Source organism: Vulpes vulpes, chromosome 1 (assembly GCF_048418805.1).
Source record: "Vulpes vulpes isolate BD-2025 chromosome 1, VulVul3, whole genome shotgun sequence".
Lineage (NCBI taxonomy): Eukaryota > Metazoa > Chordata > Mammalia > Carnivora > Canidae > Vulpes > Vulpes vulpes.
This window is the reverse complement of record NC_132780.1, coordinates 106680389-106702349: the sequence shown is the minus strand read 5'-3', so window position 1 is coordinate 106702349 and position 21961 is coordinate 106680389. Positions and strand designations below refer to the sequence as shown.

At 34.9% G+C, this 21961-nt stretch overlaps 1 long non-coding RNA gene across 2 annotated transcripts in view; it reads left to right on the top strand.

Moving 5' to 3' along the window:
- LOC140594027 (uncharacterized) overlaps positions 1 to 21961 on the top strand; it is a 488215-nt gene that overhangs the window by 294954 nt on the left and 171300 nt on the right. Inside the window, exon 3 of one of the 2 annotated variants that reach the window (XR_011994571.1) lies at positions 6514 to 6578. This is a non-coding gene — a long non-coding RNA (uncharacterized lncRNA). Of the gene's footprint in view, positions 1 to 6513; positions 6579 to 15928; positions 16058 to 21961 lie in introns of those variants that run through there. The other variant, XR_011994573.1, reaches the window with a different exon arrangement.

Below are 21961 nucleotides of genomic sequence, written 5' to 3'. Positions count from 1 at the left end.
TTTTTTTCAAACTTATTGATGTTTGTTTTATGACCCAGAATAAGGTCTGTCATATATGTTCCACAGATGCTTAAAAAATGTGTATTCTATTATTGGGTGGAATATTCAAAATATTCATGTTTGTTGAGATCTCTTGGTTGATGTTGTTGAGTTCTATATCCTTGCTGATTTATTGTCTATAAGTTCTACAGGCACCAGCAAGTGGATGGTTTTGCTTCATGTATTTGGAGGGTTTGTTATTTTGTGTTTAGGCTGTTGGGATTATTATATCTTCCTGGTACATTGATCTTTTATCTTTATGTAATGGTCCTCTTAATTTTCTTTTCTTTGAAGTCTAATTTTTGTATTAATAAGGTCACCTCTGCCTTTTTTATTCATTAAGGTTGGCATGTTTTCTATTTTCCTATGCTTTTACCGTCACACTAACTAGTTTACTTTGAAGTGAGTTTTGTAGACAGAATATTGTTGATATTTTCTTACCCATTTTGCCAATCTAGTTCTTTAAATTGGTGTATTTAGACCACTTAGATGTATCTTTTGCTATGTTAGTGCTTAAGTCTGCTGTTAGTTGTTTTCTGTTTCTCATTTTTCATATGCTGTCATTTTTCTAATTAGCTTTTCTTAATTTTTATGGATTACTTGGGCTTTTGTTTTTAGGTTTTTATCTTGATTTTTTACAGTAGTCTTGAATATATTGCCTTGCATAGTTTCCTATTGGTACTCCAAGTACTCTGATATATATACATAACTTAGTATAGTCTACTGTTATTGAAGTTTTACCACTTCAAATGAAGTGTAAAAAGTTAATTCCCTTTTAAATCCTGTACCTTAATGTGGTTATTATATTTTTCAGTTTTATAATTCTCATTTATTTATTTTTTATAAAAATGCTATTTCTTTGCTGAGATTTTCCCTTTCTTTAATGAAAAAAAAAGTTGTTTCAGTATAATTTGTAATTAACTTGTTAGAGCTGTTTTATGATGGGTACTTTTTTCCTGATAATTGCTATATCTGATTCAATTTGGTATTGGCATCGATTCATTGTCTCTTCTCATTCAAGGTGTGATTTTCCTAGTTCTTAATATGAGAAATGATTTTCAATTATATCCTAAATTTTATATAATATTATAGACTCCAAATCTTATTCGGTCTTCTATTTTGGGCAAGAATTTCCCTGTTCTGTATATTGTTAGGGCTGTATGAATGTTTATCTTCACCTTCTCACTTCACTCCATTGGCATTAGGGAGGGGGGAAGTGGAAGATTACTCACACCTGCTTCCTATGGCAAGTTAGGGGCAGAAGTTCAGCTCCCTACTTGTGCTCTTCTGACACCAATTGAGGAAAAGGGTGATGGCTTACTACTCCCCCTCCACCATTTCCTCTGCCTTATTTTTGCTGAGTGGAAGTGAAGATACTGCTCACCACTGGAACCTGCCCCCTCTAGCACTACCACATGGGCAAATTGGAGCACTCCTGCTTTTGTCAGACAGAGATTAGAAGATCAGCTCCCTGCTGAGCCTTCTAAGTGTACTTTAGAAGAAGAATTAAGAGGAAAGACATACTGCTTCTGCAGAGTGAGAGACAGGTAACCAGCTTCTGGCTCAGCCCTGTTAATACTATCCCAACAGGGGAATTGGGCAGTGGATGCAAGATTATCTGCTGCCTTAGTGCTTCTCACACTAACCCAGCAGGTGATTTCCACCAGCCAGAAGATGTAAGACTAGTTCTCTGAAGGACTCAACCAGGTGGGAGAATCAGATCACTGCCTGCTTAGGAACAGTAAGATTAGCTCCTTGCTCCATCTTGCAAACTCCATGAAGTGCGGAAATAGGAGCATCATTACGTGCTTTCACCTGCAGGTGGTTGAGATGAAAGATCAACTCTGCTCAGCCCCATTGGAATCACAGAAAGGAAACATGTTTTCTTTTGTTTTGCTTTTTTCTTCATCATTATGCTGGAGGAAGGTGGGTATTGCCAAAAAGGTTTTCCATTGTTAGGTTATCCTTTTCCTGGTATTTTGACTAGAAAGGAATAAGCTTTTCTTGGGGCTTCTCCCCACCCTACTGCTTGTTGGCTGTTCCAGGTTAGAAACTTCTACAGTAGCCTGTCTGGGATATATGGTAGACAAAAAGGGAAAAGGGAACTCAAATCTGTGTCATCCCTACAGTTTCAAGAGCCTTAATCTCTTTTCTTTTCTTGTGTATCTTTTTAGCCTTTCTAAGTTGCATTATATTCAGATTTTTTTATTATTGTTTGATTTTTGTTTTATTTTTTTAAGTGATATGAGGGAGGAGCTAAAGGAATAGGTTTGCCTCATCTTGGTGGAAGGGAATATCTGCAATTGTTTTTTGTATAGTGGCCTGTATACAATGGCCATGGTAAATCACTTATTTATTCTAATAATTTATACATTATTTTGGATTTCCCATGTATTCTGCTATAAAATCTGTAAATAAAGAGTTTTATTTCTTCCTTCTAATCCATATTCTTTCATTTCTTTCCCTTAACTTTTTAGTCTCCAGTGTAATAAAAATGATTAAAAGTGGTAATAATGATTGTCCTTGTTTGTTCTCAATCTGAGGTTATGTGATAATATTTCACCATTAAATATGATGTTCACTGTAATTTTTGTTCACTCTCATTTTGTGGTAGCTGCAATTCTCTTCCATTACTAATTGGTTAGTCTTTCTATCAGGTAATACTATTTTTCATGTCCTTTCTGTTAATGTGGTGAAATATATTGATCTTTCAGGCTTTTATACCTCTTTTGTTCATTAAAGTATTATTACATACAGTAAAATTTACCAGTGTGTGTAAAGATTGTTGAATTTGGTAACTCTCTAGCCACCACTACAAATAGTCCCTACACCATATAATGTTTTCTTTTCTACCTTTGAAATTAATCTCTTTCCAAAAACCCAGCCCCAAAGAATCACTGATCTGTTATGTTAGTTTTAACTTTCTTAGAATTTTATTTACTGTACATAATCTTTTTAACTTCTTTTATTTTGCCTAATATTTTCAAGATTCATCCATATATTTGATTGTATTAATATTTTCCTTTTTATTGCCAAGAGAACACCATGGTTTAGATATACAGGAGTATAGGTTATCTACTCACTATTTGATGGAGATTCTGGGTTGCTTTTATTGGATCTATGAATATTCTAATATAAATATTGGTGTACATATTTTTGAGTGGACATAAGTTTTAATTTTTCTTAGTTAAATATCTAGAACTGGAATAGTTGTGTCATAAGGTAAATGTATGCCATTTTCAAAGTGGATGTACCATTTTGAATCTTCATCACAAAAGTATAACATATGTGATGGCTCCACCTTCTGTCCATCTCTTTTACTTTCACTATTCTGTGTGTCTGTATGTGTGTGTGTATAAAAGGTCTCATTAGTTTCAATTTGAATTTCTATGATGACCATTAATGACAATATTTGCTTATTGGCTTATTTAACGTACATGTAACTTTTTTAGATATATATTTAAATATTTTGCCAACATTTTTATTGGGTTTGTCTTATTATAAAAGCCCTTTTATATATTCTGGTTACAGAGTCTTTGATGGATATTCATTTTACCAAGTCATTCTAGTTTGTGCCTTGCCATTTTCTTAAATTATTTGTCTTGAAAAGAGTAAATAACAGGTTTACAATAAAACTAAGAGGAAGGTTCAGAGATTTCCCATATGTCCCCTGCCCCTAAACATGCATACCCTGCCCCATTATCAATATCACTCTTCAGAATAGTATATTTTATTATCAAGGATTAACCCACACTGACAAATCATAATCACCCAAAGACCATCATTTACCTTAGTGTTCTCTCTTGGTGCTTTATATTCTGTGGGTTTGGATATATATATATACATATATATATATATATATATATGTATATATATATAATTTTATATAATATAATTATATATAATGCTATATATAAATATATATATGTATATTTATCATTTATAATATCATACAGAGTATTCTTACTGCCCCAAAACTCCTCTGTGCTCTACCTATTCATACCCCTTGCACTTTCCACCACCCATGGCAATCACTCATCTATTTATTGCCTCCATAGCTTTGTCTTTTCCAGAATGTCATATAGTTGAAATCACAGTATGTGGCTTTCTCAGATTGGCTTCTTTTTCTTAGTAATATGCACTTTAAGTTCCCCCATACCTTTTCATGGCTTGATGGATCATTTCTTTTAGCTCTAAATAATGTTCTATTATCTGGCTGTACCATAGTTTATCCATTCATTACTGAAGAACATCTTAGTTGCTTCCAAGTTTTGGAAATTATAAATAAAACTATTATAAATATATGTGTGCAGATTTTTGAATGGACATACATTTTTAGCTCCAGGTAAATAACAAGGGAGTGCACCTGTTGGATTTTATGGTAAAAGTATGTTCAGTTTTGTAAAAAAAAAAATAAAATAAAATAAATACCCACCTAACTGTCCTTCAAAATAGCTTTGCATTTTTTTCATTCCAACCAGCAATGTTTAAGAATTTCTGTTTCTCTATATTTTCACCAACATTTGGTGTTGTCAGTCTTCTAGATTTTGGTCATTCTAATAGGTGGGTAGTGGTGTCTCATTGTTGTTTCAATTTGTATTTCCTTGATGGCTTACCAAGTGGAGCATATTCTCATATGCTTGTTTCTCATCTCTCTATCTTCTGTAGTGAAGGGTCAAAGCTTTTTGTCTATTTTTTAAAATCAGATTGTTTTTCTATTGTTGAGTTTTACGGGTTGTTTGTATATTTTAGATAGCACTCCTTTCTCAGATGTGAAAAATTTTATCTTACTCTGCGGCTTCTCTTCTAATTCTTTTGGTATTATCTTTTGCGTAGCAGGAGTTTTTTTTTTTTTTTTCAAAATTAATGAAGTTCAGCTTATCATTTATTTCTTCCATAGATTATACCTTTGGTATAATCATACCAAAAAAATCGTTGCCACATCCAAGGTCACATAGGTTTTCTCCTTTATTATCTTCTAGGGGTTTATTTATAATTTTGCATTTCACTTTAAGATCTATGATCCATTTTGAGTTAATTTTTGTGAAGGGTGTAAGGTCTCTGTCTAGATTCATATTTTACACTTGTTGAAGAAACTTTGTACCATTGTAGGGCTTTGAAGCTCTGTTTTGAGTTAGTTGACTATATTTATGAGGCGAGGTCTATTTCTGGGCTCTATTCTTTTCCATTTATCTTCTTTTTCTCCCCCAGTACCACACCACTTGATTACTGTAACTTTATAGTAAGTTTTAGCTGGATGGCATCAGTCCTCCAAGAACTTTGTTCTTCAGCTTCAATATTGTGTTGGCTATTCTGGGTCTTTTGCAACTTCATAGAAACTTTAGGATTGGTTTGTCAACATCCATAAAGTAAGTTTCTGGGGTTTTGATTGGGAGTACATGGAGTCTATAGATCAAGGTGGGAAAATCTGACATTTTGACAGTATTGAGTCTTTCCATGAACATGTAATATTTCTTCACGCATTCAGTTCTTTCATTTCATTTATCAGTTTTGTAGTTCTTTTCAACAGATCTTGTATACATTTTGTTAGATTTGTGCATAAATATTTCATTTTGCAAAATACTAATGTAAATGGCATTGTGTTTTAAATTTCAAGTTCCCCTTGCTCATTGCTGGTATATAGGAGAGCAATAAACTTTTACATTTAATCTTGTATCCTATACTTGGCCATGATCACTTATTTGTTCCAATGGTTTTTATTGTTGTTGATTCTTTTGTACTTTCTGGATAGACATCCATATCATTTGTGAACAAAGTTTTGTGTCTTTCTTCCCAATCTATCTTTTATTTCTTTTTCTTGCTTTATTGGATTAACAAGGACTTTCAGTACAATGTTGAAGAGGAGTGGTGAAAGGGGAGATTTATTTTACTTTACCTGATCTTAATGGAAATTATAAATAAAACTATTGGAAATTATAATGATCTATTTAATGGAAAGATTTAAGTTTCTTATCATTAAGTGTGATGTTAGCTATAGGGTTTTTTTGTATCAAGCTGACCTAGTTTTCTGAGAGTTTTTAATTCTGAATGGATGTTGAAGTTTGTTAAATGCTTCTTATACATCTATTAATATGACCATGTGATTTCTTTGTTAGTTTCTGATGTGATGAATTACAATAGTTGATTTTGAATGTTGAACTAGCCTTGCATACTTGGTATAAATCCCACTTGATTGATTTAATTATGCCTAAACAAAAGAACAGACAATAAAAGGCAATGGGATATTTTATGAACCAAAAAAAAAAAAAAAGAATAAATAGAATTCCTGTAGTTTTGTCTTATTCTCCATCATAGGCTTAGCTAAATTCCAATAATACTGAATAGAGAATATTATAGCAGATCTATGTTGACAAAAGTTAAATCTTGCTACCTGACAAAATCAGATTTGTTGAGTTTTGTTTTATCAACTTTGCACTATTTCTCCTGTCTAAGTTGGGAACTTATTTTTTCTAGAATCATCTTTTCTAGAATGGAGTAAGCTGATTGGAGGAACTTACGTGTGTTTTGGAAAGAATAAGGTAAGCAGAGTCAATTTCTCTTACAAGATACTCTGTGAAGGTCATATATGATGACAGATAATGAAATGTTTCCTCCTGAAACCCAGCTCGTTCTCATTCTCTTCCTGCTGCATGCCTCACTTCACTTTCTGGTTGCTAAACTTGCTGACCATTAGCAGCCCCAAATTTAACACCAGGTGTTTGGCTAAGGATCTGTAGATTCCCACACTAACAATGGTTGCCCCAAAGGCAGGAATTTCTAATCAGTAGATCCCATTAGGTGGTAGTTTCCATGTCTCCATAAGCTCTCCTTTTGTGGTATCCAGTCCTGAATGGTTTCTTGGGTTTTCCTTCAAATTATATTTCATCTACCTCTACCAGTACTTTGTATGACTTCATCAGTGACTATTTTTCTGATTCAGTAGTCCCTACTTCTTAGACATTCATTGCCCCATCTGCTCCCACATTCAAGTAAATTCTGATTCTTGTTTGAAATATTTTTTTTCCTACCTGAAAATAGGTGGGTGTCACAATATTAAAAACATACGATGTGGGACGCCTGGGTGGCTCAGCGGTTGAGCACCTCCCTTCCGCCCAGGACGTGATCCTGGAGTCCGCGGATTGAGTCCCATACTGGTCTCCCTGCATGGAGCCTGTCTCTCTCTCTGCCTGTGTCTCTGCCTCTCTTTGTGTGTGTCTCTCATGAATAAATAAATGAAATCTTTTAAAAATAATAATAAAAATATACAATGTTTTATGAAAAAAAATATGCTATGTGCTGTGCTATCAATATTACTTGCCAGATGGCTATTAAAATATAAGGATATGCTAATAATAAGGAAAACAAGTCGTTTGACATATCTCTGTTTTAAGGTATTACAGGGCACTTTAGGTAAATTAATGTTAGTTCCACATGTCTGTGAATTGTAACAGTAGGTATTTAGTTTTATATTCAGGTAATTACCAGTATTGGTGTTTCTGATTAATGCTGGGGTTGGAGTTGGCCTATACTCCTGGAAGTTACTCAGGGCTATAGGTTAACATTGGCTTTTGCACTTTCACTTCTTGAATCCAGTTGGCCCTCAATATTGAGATAAATTTTAAATATTAAAGAAGGTAAAGAACAGAGGTAGCACACAGACTTCTTCACCAGATTGGCCGAGAAATGATACTCAATACTTCCACTCCCACATCACTAGGAACAACTATATCTAACACACTTTCAGTGGTCATGGCTTGGAAATACAGTTCTTAAACGCAGCATGTTCCCAGAGGAACTATAATCTATGAGAGGGGATATCAATCTTTGGTTACAGCTAGCCATCTGTGTTGAATATAGCTACCAAATACCTGCGGACAGTCTTCCTTCCCCCTAGAATGCAATTCCACCCACACACAGGGAGAATAATCCAAATTCTTCCTACTTGCTGTCATCAATTCAATGTTCATACATTCTCTGTGAGTCTTCCTCACATCTGGAAGACATTGCTTCTATTCTGGTAATCTATATAAATGAAAACAAGTTTCTAGTACCCCCCCCCCTCTTCATATACCATGGTATAATAGGGACAAAATAAATATAATAAAAATTGCTATTTTAAAAAATGATGTACAAGACAAATAGTTGTCACTGATTCATAGTGATAACGGAATTCTGCAGAGAAACTCTTAGACGGGAGAAATTCCTTGAGAAGTCCTTGATTCTGTTCTCTAGGAACTCCTTTGTCATCTATCTCATAGACCCCTTCTCCCATTGTCTGGAAGTATCTCTCGGTTTGTCTGTTTCCTCCATGACAACATATAAAGTGGATGTTTTTCAGAGGTATAGCTTTTACAGCCTGCTTTCTTCTCATTGAAGTTTGTAGGCCAGAGTACTCTCTTAAGGCTCAATTATTCAAATAATTGTTAGGACTGGTACCCAATATTTTAAGCAATCTCACTCCTTCAGAATTACAATGAGCTTTTGATTTACTTCCTTGCAGGCAAAGTTCTGTGCCATAAACACACCCTAAATTATTTTCTTGGCATGGCTCTTAAATCTACATTATTTCTTGGTTTCCTTGGTCCTATGTCTTCCTCTCAGAACTTAAACAAGTGTCACAGTTGTCCCTGGAAACATGGCATTGCCATTATCCCTGATTCTCTGCAGTACTGACTTCTAAGTGAAAGGATTAGGTAGCCCGTGACCACAGACTAGTTGCAGGGAACACAGGATAATGTGACATTTTCAGCTTCAGCCATGCAGATAGTTATTTCCTTCCACCAAAACTCCTAGGATAGGAAATTAGCTAAAGAAAAAGTGACCGTATGTTAAGAAGCCTCAAAATGAAACATCTTCCTGAGTTTTTATATGACATGATTTGAAACATATAACAGTTAATCACAACCAGTCCTCCCATTATTATCCATTTAATGTGAGTGATTGTTTCTCTTCAGCCATTCCACATATACTTTAATATTTATCCCAGCTTGAGTTCAATTTACAGAGTCATGAACCACCATTCTTTTTTTTTTTTTTTTTTTTTTAAGATTGTATTTATTCATTTAGAGTAGCAGGGGGTTGGGGAGGCAGAGAGAGAATCTGCTTGCAGATTCTGTGCTGAGCATGGAGCCCTTCAAGGGGCTCCCTCTCAAGACCCTGAAATCATGATCTGAGCCAACACCAGTGTCTGACACTTAACCAAATTAACCACTCAGGCACCCCTGAACACCACATATTCTTTAGGAGGAAAAATGGGCTGATTTAGTGTAAAGATACCACTTTTATGTAGTTCAGTGTATCCTATTTTCCATGGGAAGCACTCTGTCCAACTGATATTTTTATGTGTTTCTTCTGAAGTGGTATCTCCTCCTGCTCCCAACCTCCTGGCTCCTCTGGAAAGTAAAATAATGAGGCTTTTTTTTTTTTTTATGATAGTCACAGAGAGAGAGAGAGAGAGAGGCAGAGGGAGAAGCAGGCTCCATGCACCGGGAGCCCGACGTGGGATTCGATCCGGGGTCTCCAGGATCGCGCCCTGGGCCAAAGACAGGCGCCCAACCGCTGCGCCACCCAGGGATCCCAATAATGAGGCTTTTAAATCTTGGGTACTTCTCAAGTTTTCATGCATCTTAGCTGTTTCTCCAAAACCAGATAATATACATTTAAAAATAAAAACTTGACGTATAATAATAAATTCTGTAGTTGTAATGACAAAGCTAAATACAGAACAATTAAATTTGCTTGATCATCTCTTTGATTTAATCATTCCAAATGTGACTTTATGAACTTTGACTATCATATGAGTCTTGCTGTAGTTGTAAACTGTATAATTCTAACCTAATCTATTGAAATATTTATTGTTTTTTTTCTAAAGAGGCATACTTTTTTTCACTGAATGTTTCTTTGCCTAATTGTGCCCATGCTGATGGTTATTGAATATTTAACAACATGCATTTTACTCCCATGTATTTCTTTCTTTTCTAAGTGAATTATCCTCAGGCATCATAAGCATGAAAGTGTCGATGACGTATTTTGTTTATAGCACATAACATAAAACAGTATTTTTACAAATATTTGTTTAATTTATCTCATACTAATATGCTACCAATAAAAGTTTCAGATTTAGTGTAAAATAAAGAGCTCCAAAAATAAAAAAATAAATAAAACAAAATGAAAAACTCATGTAGAGTAAGATTATGCTTATTACCAAGTATTTTCCCCTTAATAAAAAGCTTCAACAAATTCATTTTTATAAGCAGCATTTCAGGTATAGTTGTCTAGCCAAACAGAGTGACAAGATCTGGACTACACAGCTATAAACACCTGCCTTGATAATCAGAAACAAGCAACCCCTGGAGAAAAACTTATCAGAGGAAGCAGACATATTCTAATTGTTTCAGAAGGAATAAGTACCCTGAATCTTTAACTGCCTAAAGAATATCCTAGTGCTTACAACAAAATCTCGTGACTAGGAAAGCCCTAAGAAGTCCTCTAGACTCTGATTTTAAGGGCATCTTGCCTGCGACCCCATCGGGGAAATAAATAGAATAAGGGGAAAAGAAAGAAATATCTCCAGAAGTCATTTGTATAACTTCAGAATATTCATATGTACTTGGAAGGCTTCAGACATTCAAACTGGAAACATCAAGACACAAAGTAACTACATTTGTAGGTTGTCTTATTCTTAGTATAAATACTTCTTAGGTGTCTTTGTATGAACACCCTGTTCTCTGCAGAAACCACCTCACCACCTCACCTTTACAAATTCTATTCCTTCCTTCTTAGCTCTAAAAAGGTTTAATATGTAATATAAGAGGTGTGATATTGGGGTACCTACAAAGCATTAAACAACATTAAATTGTAAGAAAACCTGACAGAAATGTTTCAGACTGAAAGGATGAGTGGAGGTTCCCTCTATTCCTTTTTTTTTTTTTTTTTTTACATTTTTTAACATTTTTTTACATTCCTTTTTATAATTGACATATAACATTTATTAGTTTCAGATGTACAGCATAATTATTTAATATTTGTATATATTGTGAAATGATCACCATAGAAGGCTAATTAACATCCCTCACCAGGGATCCCTGGGTGGCGCAGCGGTTTGGCGCCTGCCTTTGGCCCAGGGCGCGATCCTGGAGACCCGGGATCGAATCCCACGTCGGGCTCCTGGTGCATGGAGCCTGCTTCTCCCTCTGCCTATGTCTCTGCCTCTTTCTCTATCTCTCTGTGACTATCATAAATAAATAAAAATTAAAAAAAAAAAAACAACATCCCTCACCATATGTAGTTACAATTTTTTTTCTGGTGATGAGAACTTTTAAGATCTGCTCTCTTAGCAACTTTTAAATACGATATAGAGTATTATTAACTGCAGTTGTAATGCTATATATAACATTTCCATAAGCTATTTACTTTATAACTGGAAATTTGTACCTTTAAACTCCCTTTACTCATTTCACCTACCCTAAACCTCCACTTCTGACTACCACCAATCTGTTCTGTTCATCTAAGAGCTTGATTTCTTTTTTAAGATTCTACATATGAGTGAGATCATGCAATATTTGTCTTTCTTTGTTTCACTTTTTTCACTTAGCCTAACTCCCAAGGTCCATCCATATTGTGACAAATAACAAGACTTCATTATTTTCTAAGGCTGAATAGTACTCGTGTGTGTGTGTGTGTGTGTGTGTGTGAGAGAGAGAGAGAGAGAGAGAGAGAGAGAAAGAGAGAGATAGGATGATCACTTAATGAGCACTTAAATTGTTTCCATGTCTCAGCTATCATAAATAATGCTGCAGTGAACATGGAGGTTCATGTATCTTTTCGAGTTAGTGTTTTCATTTTCTTCAGTTAAATATCTAGAAGTGGAATTATTGGATCCTTTTGTATATCTATTTTTAACTTCTTGAGAAAACTCCATACCATTTTCAATAGTGGCTGCACCAATCTCCATTCTCATCAAGGGCACATGCATCCCTTTTCTATACATCCTCATCAACACATGTTATTCCTTACCTTTTTGATAACAATAGCCATTCTAACAGGTAGGAAGTGATATCTCATTGTGGTTTTGATTTGTATTTCCCTTATAATTAGGGATGTTGAGCATCTTTCCATGAACCTATTGGCTATCTGTATGTCTTCTTTGGGAAAATATATATTTAGATCCTCTGTCTGTTTTTAATCAGATTTTTGTTTTTCCTATTGAGTTTTGTGAGTCTCTTATGTATTTAGAATAGAAACTCCTAACAGATACATGACTGGAAAATACCTTCTAATCAGTAGGTTCCCTTTTCATTTTACTGGTGATTTCTTTTGCTATGCAAACACTTTTCAGTTTGGTATAGGCCAGCTTTTTGTTTGTTTGTTTGTTTGGGTTGAGTTGTTTTGTCTTGATTTAGTTTGGCTTGGCTTGGGTTAGTTTTTGTTTTGTTTTGTTTTGTTTTGTTGCTTCTGTTGTCTTTGCTTCTGGCTCAAATACAAAAAAAAAAAAAAAAAAATATCACCCACACCTATGTAAATACCACCCATTTTCTTCAGGCATTTCATGGTTTCAGGTCTTATATTCAAATCTTCAATCCATTTTGAATTAATTTTTGTGTATGATATAAGATAGTCCTTTTACATTCTTTTACATGTAGCTGTCCAGGTTTCCCACCAGTTTATGGAGGAGACTGCCCTTTCCCAATTCAGAATTACTATGTTCATGAGGAAGACAGTACCAATATAATTTTCTGGCTTGAGCATTTGAAATATGGCTGATGTAACTGAGGGAATTAAATTTTAGTATTATTTACTTTCAATTACATATGTGACTAGTGGCTACCATATTGGACAATGATATTGTAAGACTCCAAGAATAACAGAAATTTTTAGACAAAATATATCAACACACATAAATAAGGAAAACATATAATTGAGATCCATGACCGGAAGCTAAAATAAAAAAGGGAAGGTTCGGATAGCCTTCCTTGACCAACATTTAGTGTTGACCAGGTGAATGGTCTCTCAAGTGAGGTTCAGTTGACAGGCTTTCAGAAGCTTCCTAAAAAAACTATTTGGAGATGTTTGGAGGAATTTAAAGGAACACAGTAAGTTTGTACAAACTGACCAAATACAAGATCAGTGTTAGAAAAAAAAAATATGTATTTTTTATAAAGATTTTATTTATTTATTCATGAGAGACACAGAGAGAGGCTTAGACACAGGCAGAGGGAGAAGTAACTCCCTGTGGGGAGCCTAATGTGGGACTCAATCCCAGGACCCTGGGATCACACCTGAGCCGAAGACCCATGCTCAACCATTGAGCCACCCAGGAGTCCCAGAAATGTGTATTTTAAAGGAGGTGGATGCATTGGGAAATGAAAACAGACCTTAGCCAGATGAAGAATTAATTCTGAGGGCAAGTATAGAGAAGAGGGGCTCTCATATTTATTAAATATACTGCTCTTGGTACCTATTGATCCACTCTAGGGTGATATTTTTGTAACTAAGTCTGACTTAAAACCATGTTTCTCTTATACCCTGAACTACCCTACCCACATGAGGACTAGAATAACAGAGTTGGACTTTAAGAGAAAGAGAGAAAAAGCAAGCCTCAGCAGGGTATTTTTTCCTTGGTGTAAGCCATTTGAGAAGCCTAATTTTGATACTGTGAGAAATATATATACATATTTTTATCCTTAATAGATTTATTTTATTATTATTTTTTAAAATTTAAGCTGTCTCTATGAATTTACAATGCTTGCAGAAAAAAATATATATAATTAATGAAGTAAGTTATTTTTCTACTAATTCTTTCTGTTTGTAATGTTCTTCCTATAATTCTCCAGATGGAAAAATTCTATTTATAAGAATTTCGTACATTACTTCTTGTGAAGACTTCTAGAAGTCACAACACTGCTCTCCCCACACCCATATGAATCACTCTTTTATCTAATTTGTAACAGCCTTCAGGGTTAGCCACTGATGTATTTCTTTAAAATTCTCTCAGTCCACAGATGTATCGATCATTTACAATGAGCCAGATATCGAGCTAGGTATTGAAGGGGTACAAATATGTATATAATGTGATACGAAAGAGTAGAGATTTATACTTACTGTTGTGGAACGTTAGAGGAGGGAGTCACTGATTTTATCTAGGGAAATCGGAAAGGTCTCCAGCAAAATGTGATGTTTGAGCTAACTAAATAAAGGAGAATAGGAGGCACCCAAGCATACGAGGTAATAGAGATAGGGACTGGCGAGTCAGTGAACGTGGGAATCGAAAATACATAAAGGAATGAGAAACTGCATAGAGAATTGTGAAATTTGGTAATATGGGCCCATATGCAATGTGAAGGTGAGCGGGGGAAAAAAAGAAAGGGTTAGTCACGTACGTTAGACAAGCAGGTTGATGCCAACTTGAAAACTTTCAAATACTCTTGTCACATTCTTATATATAGAGAGAGATATATATATAATATATCTTATATAATATAATCAAATATATTATGTCCTCAACAAGATTGTGTTTTTATATCTTCTAAATGTCCTCATGTCTTTAAAGCTTATAGTTTAATTCTTTCTAAAAGAGCATAAATAGTAAAAAGAGAAAAACAGAAAGGAAACAATAGAAGATATAACCAATTTGGCAAGGAATAGATGAAGGACTATTTTGTAGAATTAATACATACCTATATGATTTGAGGATCCACTTCAATTTTTTCTGTCTAGTGTTTAAAAAGAGTTTAGTATTTCTTTGGGTGAAACACTGACCATTTTTTGAAGTCAAACTTAAAATTTCAAGTGTCTGGGAAGTTAGGTTAGAAATATATAAAATGAATTAATTTCTTTAGATTGGATGATAACATTAGTCACCAGAATAAAGTGTAGTAGGAAGCCTTAAAAGATAAATAAAACGTATTCAGGAAAGGAGACAATTTTTATGTACATCAATTTCCTCTAAAAGCTTGGATAAGAGAACGTAAGCTTCTGGGAATGAATGAAGCTAGATTCAGAGGAGTATTAATATTTCATGAGTTTTTAACAATCACTTTCTGGGGAATTGAAAAGAGGTAGGGAGGCAAGGATAGAAGAAATGAGAAGGTGATTTATTCAGAAAAAAATATATATGCTATTGCAAAGGATCTCAAAGTTTGACAGTAAGAACATTTAAATAAAAGGAACCTATTATAGGATTTCAGTTCATTTCTAATATCTTCATCTAAGGTAGAGTATTACTGATATATAGAGAGATATATAGATACAAATATAGGCACAAATATATATATATATATATATATATATATAGTGTGTGTGTGTATATATATACATATGTGTATGTGTATAAAAACAATCCAAGGATAATCTCATTGCTTATGATTTTATATTTCATCCTATCTGAATTGACAATATTAAAAATTGTGATGGAGGAAATATGTTTGCTCAATTCAATTCTACTTCCCCCTTCCTAACAGAACTTCATTTGTGCTTAATATTCCCCTGAGGTAAGATGATACTACTTCAGAATTAAAGCCAGTCATTAAATCCTATTTCTCTTGATTGGGATTGTTTTGAAGATTTGAACCCTGAAACATTTTCTAAGAATGAGTTCTAGGCTTTTGTGAAAGAGACACTAGAGGTGGAAATTCAGGGGGTTTTGTTGTTGTTGCTGTTGTTGTTGTTGTTGTAGACATTGTCATTTTTAGATATTGTACGGGAAAGTGTTCATTCAGCAGGCCTATGTTGGTCAAATCCTAAACATTTCTAAGAAATGTTCTCAGGACTGGCCTGTAGCCAGCTTCTAGCTCCTGAGCGTTGAGACCTTGGAATGTTCTACTTGATAAGAGTTTCTTTGTAAGCCTGAGGCACTGGACCATGCTGTTCCAGTCTGACCAGAGAGTTTATGCTAGCTAGCAACGTGATTTGTGGTTTCTGCTCTGCGGAGTCTGGAGTCTGCATAGCTGATGTCAATCAGGCAGGTGCTACATGGCCTATGTGACTGATCCCCAATCAAAATCTGGACACAAAGCCGCAGGTGAGCTCCTCTCATTGGCAATACTTCGAGTACATTGTTAAATATCCTTCCTGGGAAAGTTGGACACATTTGTGCAACCCCCCTGGGAAGGAACATCTGGAAGTTTATACTTGATTTCTGTCAGACTTTGCCTGCCTGCCTTTTTCTCTTTGCTGATTTTAACTATAAATAATTAGAGTTTAAACTATAGCCATGAGGATAATAGCTTTTGAGTTCTGTGAGTCCTTCTAATGAATCACTGAGCATAAAGATGGTCTTAGAGACACCACCCCCACTCCCAACCCCACCCCACGCCCGCCCTGACACATATCTGATATCTGATGTTAGCTCTTGAGGCCACTGGGTAAATCAGCCATAGAAAAAAGCCAGTGCTATAACAAATACAGTCTTTTTTCTTTTTTCTTCAGGAAATTATGTTTTCCTAATCATCTACCATGTAGATTTGGGAAATAAAGACATTTTATTATCATTGATGTAAGGTCAAACAGATTTTTTTTTTTACAGAAAATCAAACAAATTGCTGAAGTATATTTGATACACAAAAAGTTGCACATATTTATTATATACGTGTTGAATGGTAATAGCACTTAGCATGAGTTCTATCCTTTCAGCAAAATTTTAAGTGTACAACACTGTATTATTAACTGTTGTGCTATGATGTACAATGGATCTCTAGAACTTATTTTGTTTAACTATGCCCTTTACCCACTGAACAGCATTTATCCATTTCCTCCTCTCCAGAATCCTTCGGCAGTCACCATTCCATTCTCTGCTTCCGTGAATTTGCTATTTTAGGAGGAATCATACAGCATTTGCCCTTGCATGACTGGCTTATTTCACTTAGCATAATCTCTTCCAGGTTTACCCATGTTGCTGCAAAAGGCAGGATTGTTTTGTTTTTTTTTTTCTTTTTTAAAGCTGATTAATCACTGTGATTTTCCAAAAAAAAATTTATATTTTGTACTTTAGTAGATAAATACCTTTGGATGAGGACAAAGAAAGACTCAGAATATAATCAACTCTTACATATATATGTGTGTGTGTGTGAATAATGAGTTGTAACAGAGTCCCATGCTAGCCTCCTGGTGAATGTTCAACCACCAGGAGTCCCCAGATAAACGCTGGAATAGGAAGGTATCTTTATCATTGTTATGAGATTGTTTTAATTAATTGCTATTTTTTTCATCTGTATTGGTTGAACGTTAATGAATATTATAATTCTATTGCCCAAATCACCCAGCTAAAGGAGGAGAATCAGTTTGTAAGTCTAAGTCCATCTTGTTGTGCCCAAGATTGCGAATCCAAGAAACCACCAAGGAGCCGACACCAATGCAAGTGCAGGAGGGTTTATTTGCAAGCTCGAGCTTGGGTCCAAGTGTACCCAACACAGCAGAGCAGGGAGTTGGACCCCGAAGTGGATTACAGCTGGGTTTTTTATAGGGTGGTCTAGGGGATTTTCAGAAGGGGTGGAGGAATTTCTCAAGTTCTGTTTACATTCTGATATGGGGTTTCAGGGCATTGAGCTCTGTTCTGATTCTAAACTGGGAATTTCTACCACAGGGGTGGCTATGTTGTCTTTCTGATATGGGATTCTCTGCCGAGGACATTCTGCAGTTTTTCCTGTGAAGTTCAGCTCTTATTCACAGGGGCCTAAGATGGCTGTACTTGTGCTAATGCTAAACTTTAGGTGGGATGGCCTTAATTATTCTCGGCCTCCATACATCTCAGTACAAACCCATACCACTTGGTTCATATCATAGAGCTTGTCTTCATTGCCCCTCTATATCTATGCCAGTATTTCCCTTTCCTCCCTACACATTCATTTATTTAGTCATTCATGCACTTATTAATGTATATTTTGGATACCTATTAAGATTCAGGTATCAAACTCAGGACTGGGACAACAATGATGGGGAAAAAAAAGGAACAGACACTTCCTGCTCTGATGAGATGTCAAACAAGTTATCATTCTATATAAATGCATAATTTGAAAATGAAATAAGCATTATTCATGAGAGGAAAATGACATCATATATCAAAGATACACTGACTATCACAGAAGGCATTTTTGAAAAAAAAAATAGTACATTAGATGAGATGACCAAGTTATTATGAATTAACCAGGCCAAGCTATAGGACTGTGCTTTTCAATACCCTAGCTGCTAGCCACGTGTATCTATGGAGCACTAGAAATCCCAGAACAAAATGAGATACAAAGGAAGTGTAAAATACACTCTGGCCTTCCAAGACTGAGTACAAAAAGGAGGATGAAAATTATGCAGCAGAGAAGACGATGGCCCCTCTAGGATGAGCCACCACGCCCAACAACATCCACTGCTTCTCCCTGGAAGAGAGAAAAGCTTTCACCATTTGCTTCAACGTGGATGGAACTGGAGGGTATTATGCTGAGTGAAATAAGTCAATCGGAGAAGGACAAACAGTGTATGTTCTCATTCATTTGGGGAATATAAATAATAGTGAAAGGGAATATAAAGGAAGGGAAAAGAAATGTTGGGAAATATCAGGAAGGGAGACAGAACATAAAGACTCCTAACTCGGGGAAGCGAACTAGGGGTGGTGGAAGGGGAGGAGGGCGGGTGTTGGAGGGGAATGGGTGACGGGCACTGAGGTGGACACTTGACGGGATGAGCACTGGGTGTTTTTCTGTATGTTGGTAAATTGAACACCAATAAAAATTAATTAAAAAAAACATACCTCAAAAAAAAAAAGGAAATATTAGACAAAAAAAGGAAATATTAGACAAACCCCAAATGAGGAATAGTCTACAAATACCTGGCTTATAATACTTAAAATGCAAAATCATGAGTAAAAAAGAGGGACTGAAGAATACAAAGGCAACTAAGTAGCAAACAGTCCAATTAAATAATCCAATGCAATATGTAATGCATGCTTCTGGACCAAATTCTTTGTTGTTACTGTTGTCATTGTTGTTGTTTTGTGTTTTCCATAAAGAACACTACTGGCTTTACTGGAAAAAAAAAAAAAAAGAAAGAAAGAAAATGTTTTCCTGGAAACCTTGAGTACAGATTTTATGCTCACTTTTTAAAGAAGAGATATGATTAAGAAACATAAACAAGGAAGTTATTTGGGATCTAGTAGACATGTGAATGTGATTCAAAGGGCATTTAAATCACATTGGAATAGTTTCAATAGTAAACAAAAGGCAAAAAAAAAAAAAGGTAAGTGGAAAGTATAAATGTTTTTTAAACAGTTTAAGAGGTAGAACAGAGAGATCCTAGAAGAAGAGGAGGAACACTTCAAGGTCTCTTTGTCCACTTGTTTTTAATCATATTTTTAAACTTATTTTTATTTACTGTTTTTTAAGAAGCCAGTACAACATTTTATTTCATGCCATAATTCATTAGCCAATGAATTTCTAAAAAAAAAAAAAAAAAAAAAGATAGGTTCCCCGCCCCAAAAAAAAGAAATATTTAAGTATTATAGTGATAGTTGCTTTAAAAAAGCTCACTCAAACTTGGTATTTTATTCAAATTATGAAAAAATGTTGCAGACAGAATCTGTAGAGATTTATATTTATTCTATGGATGTTAATCCTTTATTTTAACTTCATACTTGCTTGGCAAGTTTTTATTTTTTTGCAACACAATTGCTTGTTTTTTAAATATATTTTGTATTTGAGTATAGCTGTTATGTGTTACATTAGTTTCAGGTGTACAACTTTTTTTTTTTAATTTTATTTATTCATTCATGAGAGACACAGAGAGAGAGAGAGGCAGAGACCCAGGCAGAGGGAGAAGCAGGCTCCCTGCAGGGAGCCCGACCAGGATCACGCCTTGGGCCAAAGGCGGTGCTAAGCCATGAGCCACCCAGGCTCCCCTCAGGTGTAAGACTTAATGATTTGACAAGTTTAAACATTATGCTATTTTCAGCACAAGTGTAGCTACCATCTTTCCCATTTCAATGCTATTACAATATCATTGACCATATTCTTTATCCTCTGCTTTTTATTCCTATGACTTACTGATTCCATAACTGGTGGTCTGCATCTACTTCTCCCCTTTACCTGTTTGCCCAACTCCCCCTCCACCCCACAACCCTCAGTTCTCTGTATTTATAGTTCTGAATCTGTGTTTTTGTTGTTGTCATTCATTTTTTTAGGTTTAATTCATAAGTAGAATCATATGGTATTTGTCTTTCTCGACTTATTTAACTTAGTACAATACCCTCTAGGTCCATCCATCCATGTTGTCTCCAATGGCACAATTTCATCCTTTTTACAGCTGTGTAATTTTCTATTATGCATATACCAATTTTTCTGTATCCATTTGTCTATTGACGGACACTTTGGCTGCTTTCATTTCTTGGCAATTGTAAAGCTGCAATAAACATAGGGGTGCATATATCTTATTGACTTTGTGTTTCTGTTTTCCCCAATAGTGGAACTATTGGATCATAAGGTATTTCTATTTTTACTTTTTTGAGGAACCTCCATATTATTTTCCTCAGTGGTTACACCAGTTTGCATTCCTACCAACAATGCACCAGGGTTCCTTTAACTCCACATCGTTACCAACAATTATTGTTTCTTGTCTTCTTGATTTTAGTCATTCTAACAGGTTTGAGGGGATATCTCATTATGGTTTTGATTTGCATTTTCCTGATGATGAGTGATGTTGAGCATCTTTTCATGTGTCTTCCCTGGAAAAATGTCTATTCAGGTCCTCTATTCATTTTTTAATGAGATTGTTTTTTTAGTGTTGAATTGAATACCTTCTTTATATATTCTGAATATTAATCCTTGTCCCATATGTCATTTGCAAATATGTGCTGTCATTCAGTAGCTTACTGTTTTCTTGATTGTTTCCTTCACTGTGCAGAAGCTTTTTATTTTGATGTAGTCCCAATACTTTATTTTTGTTTTTGTTTCCCTTGCCAGAGAAGAAATATCTAGAGAAATGTTGCTATGGCTGATGTTAGAGAAATTACTGCCTGTATTCTCTTCTAGGATTTTTATGGTTTTATGGTTTCAGATCTCACATTTAGGTCTTTAATCTATTTTGAGTATATGGTGTTAGAAAGTATTCAGTTTAATTCTTTTATATATACATATAGCTGTCCAGGCTTCCCAGCACCACTTATGAAAAAGACTGTCTTTTACCCACTGTATATTCTTGCTTCCTTTGTCATAGGTTAATTTACTATATAAGTATGAGTTTACTTCTGAGGTCTGTTCTGTTGCATTGATCCATGTATCTGTTCTTGTGCCATTACCACACTCTTTTGATTTCTACAGCTTTGTAGTATATCTTGAAATCCAGAATTGTAATACCTCCAACTTTGTTCTGTTTCTCAAGATAACTTTGGCTATTTTGGGTCTTCTGTGATTCCATACAAATTTTAGGATTATTTGTTCTGGTTTTGTGAAAAACTCTGTTGGTATTTTGATAGGGATTACATCAAATCTTTAGGTTGCTTTGGTTAATATGCACATTTTGACAAGATTAATTCTTCTAATCCATGAGCATGGAGTATCTTTCCATTTGTGTCATCTTCAATTGACACAAAGATTAAGTTTATTCCTAGGGATTTTATTCTTTCTGGTGTAATTGTGAATAGTGTTTTTATTTGTCTTTCTGCAATTTCATTACTTGGGTATAGAAACGCTACCAATTTGGGGTATTAATTTTGTATTCCACCACTTTAGTGAATTCATTTATTATTTCTAATAGTCTTTTTGTAGAGTCTTTAAGATTTTCCAGGTACAGTATCATGTCATCTGCAAATAGTAACAGTTTAATTTCTTCTTTTTCAATATGGTATCTCTTATTTCTTGTTCTTCCAGGACTTCCAGCACTATGTTGAAAAAAGTAATGAAAGTGGACATCTTTGTCTTGTTCTTGACTTTAAGAGGGAAGCTCTCAG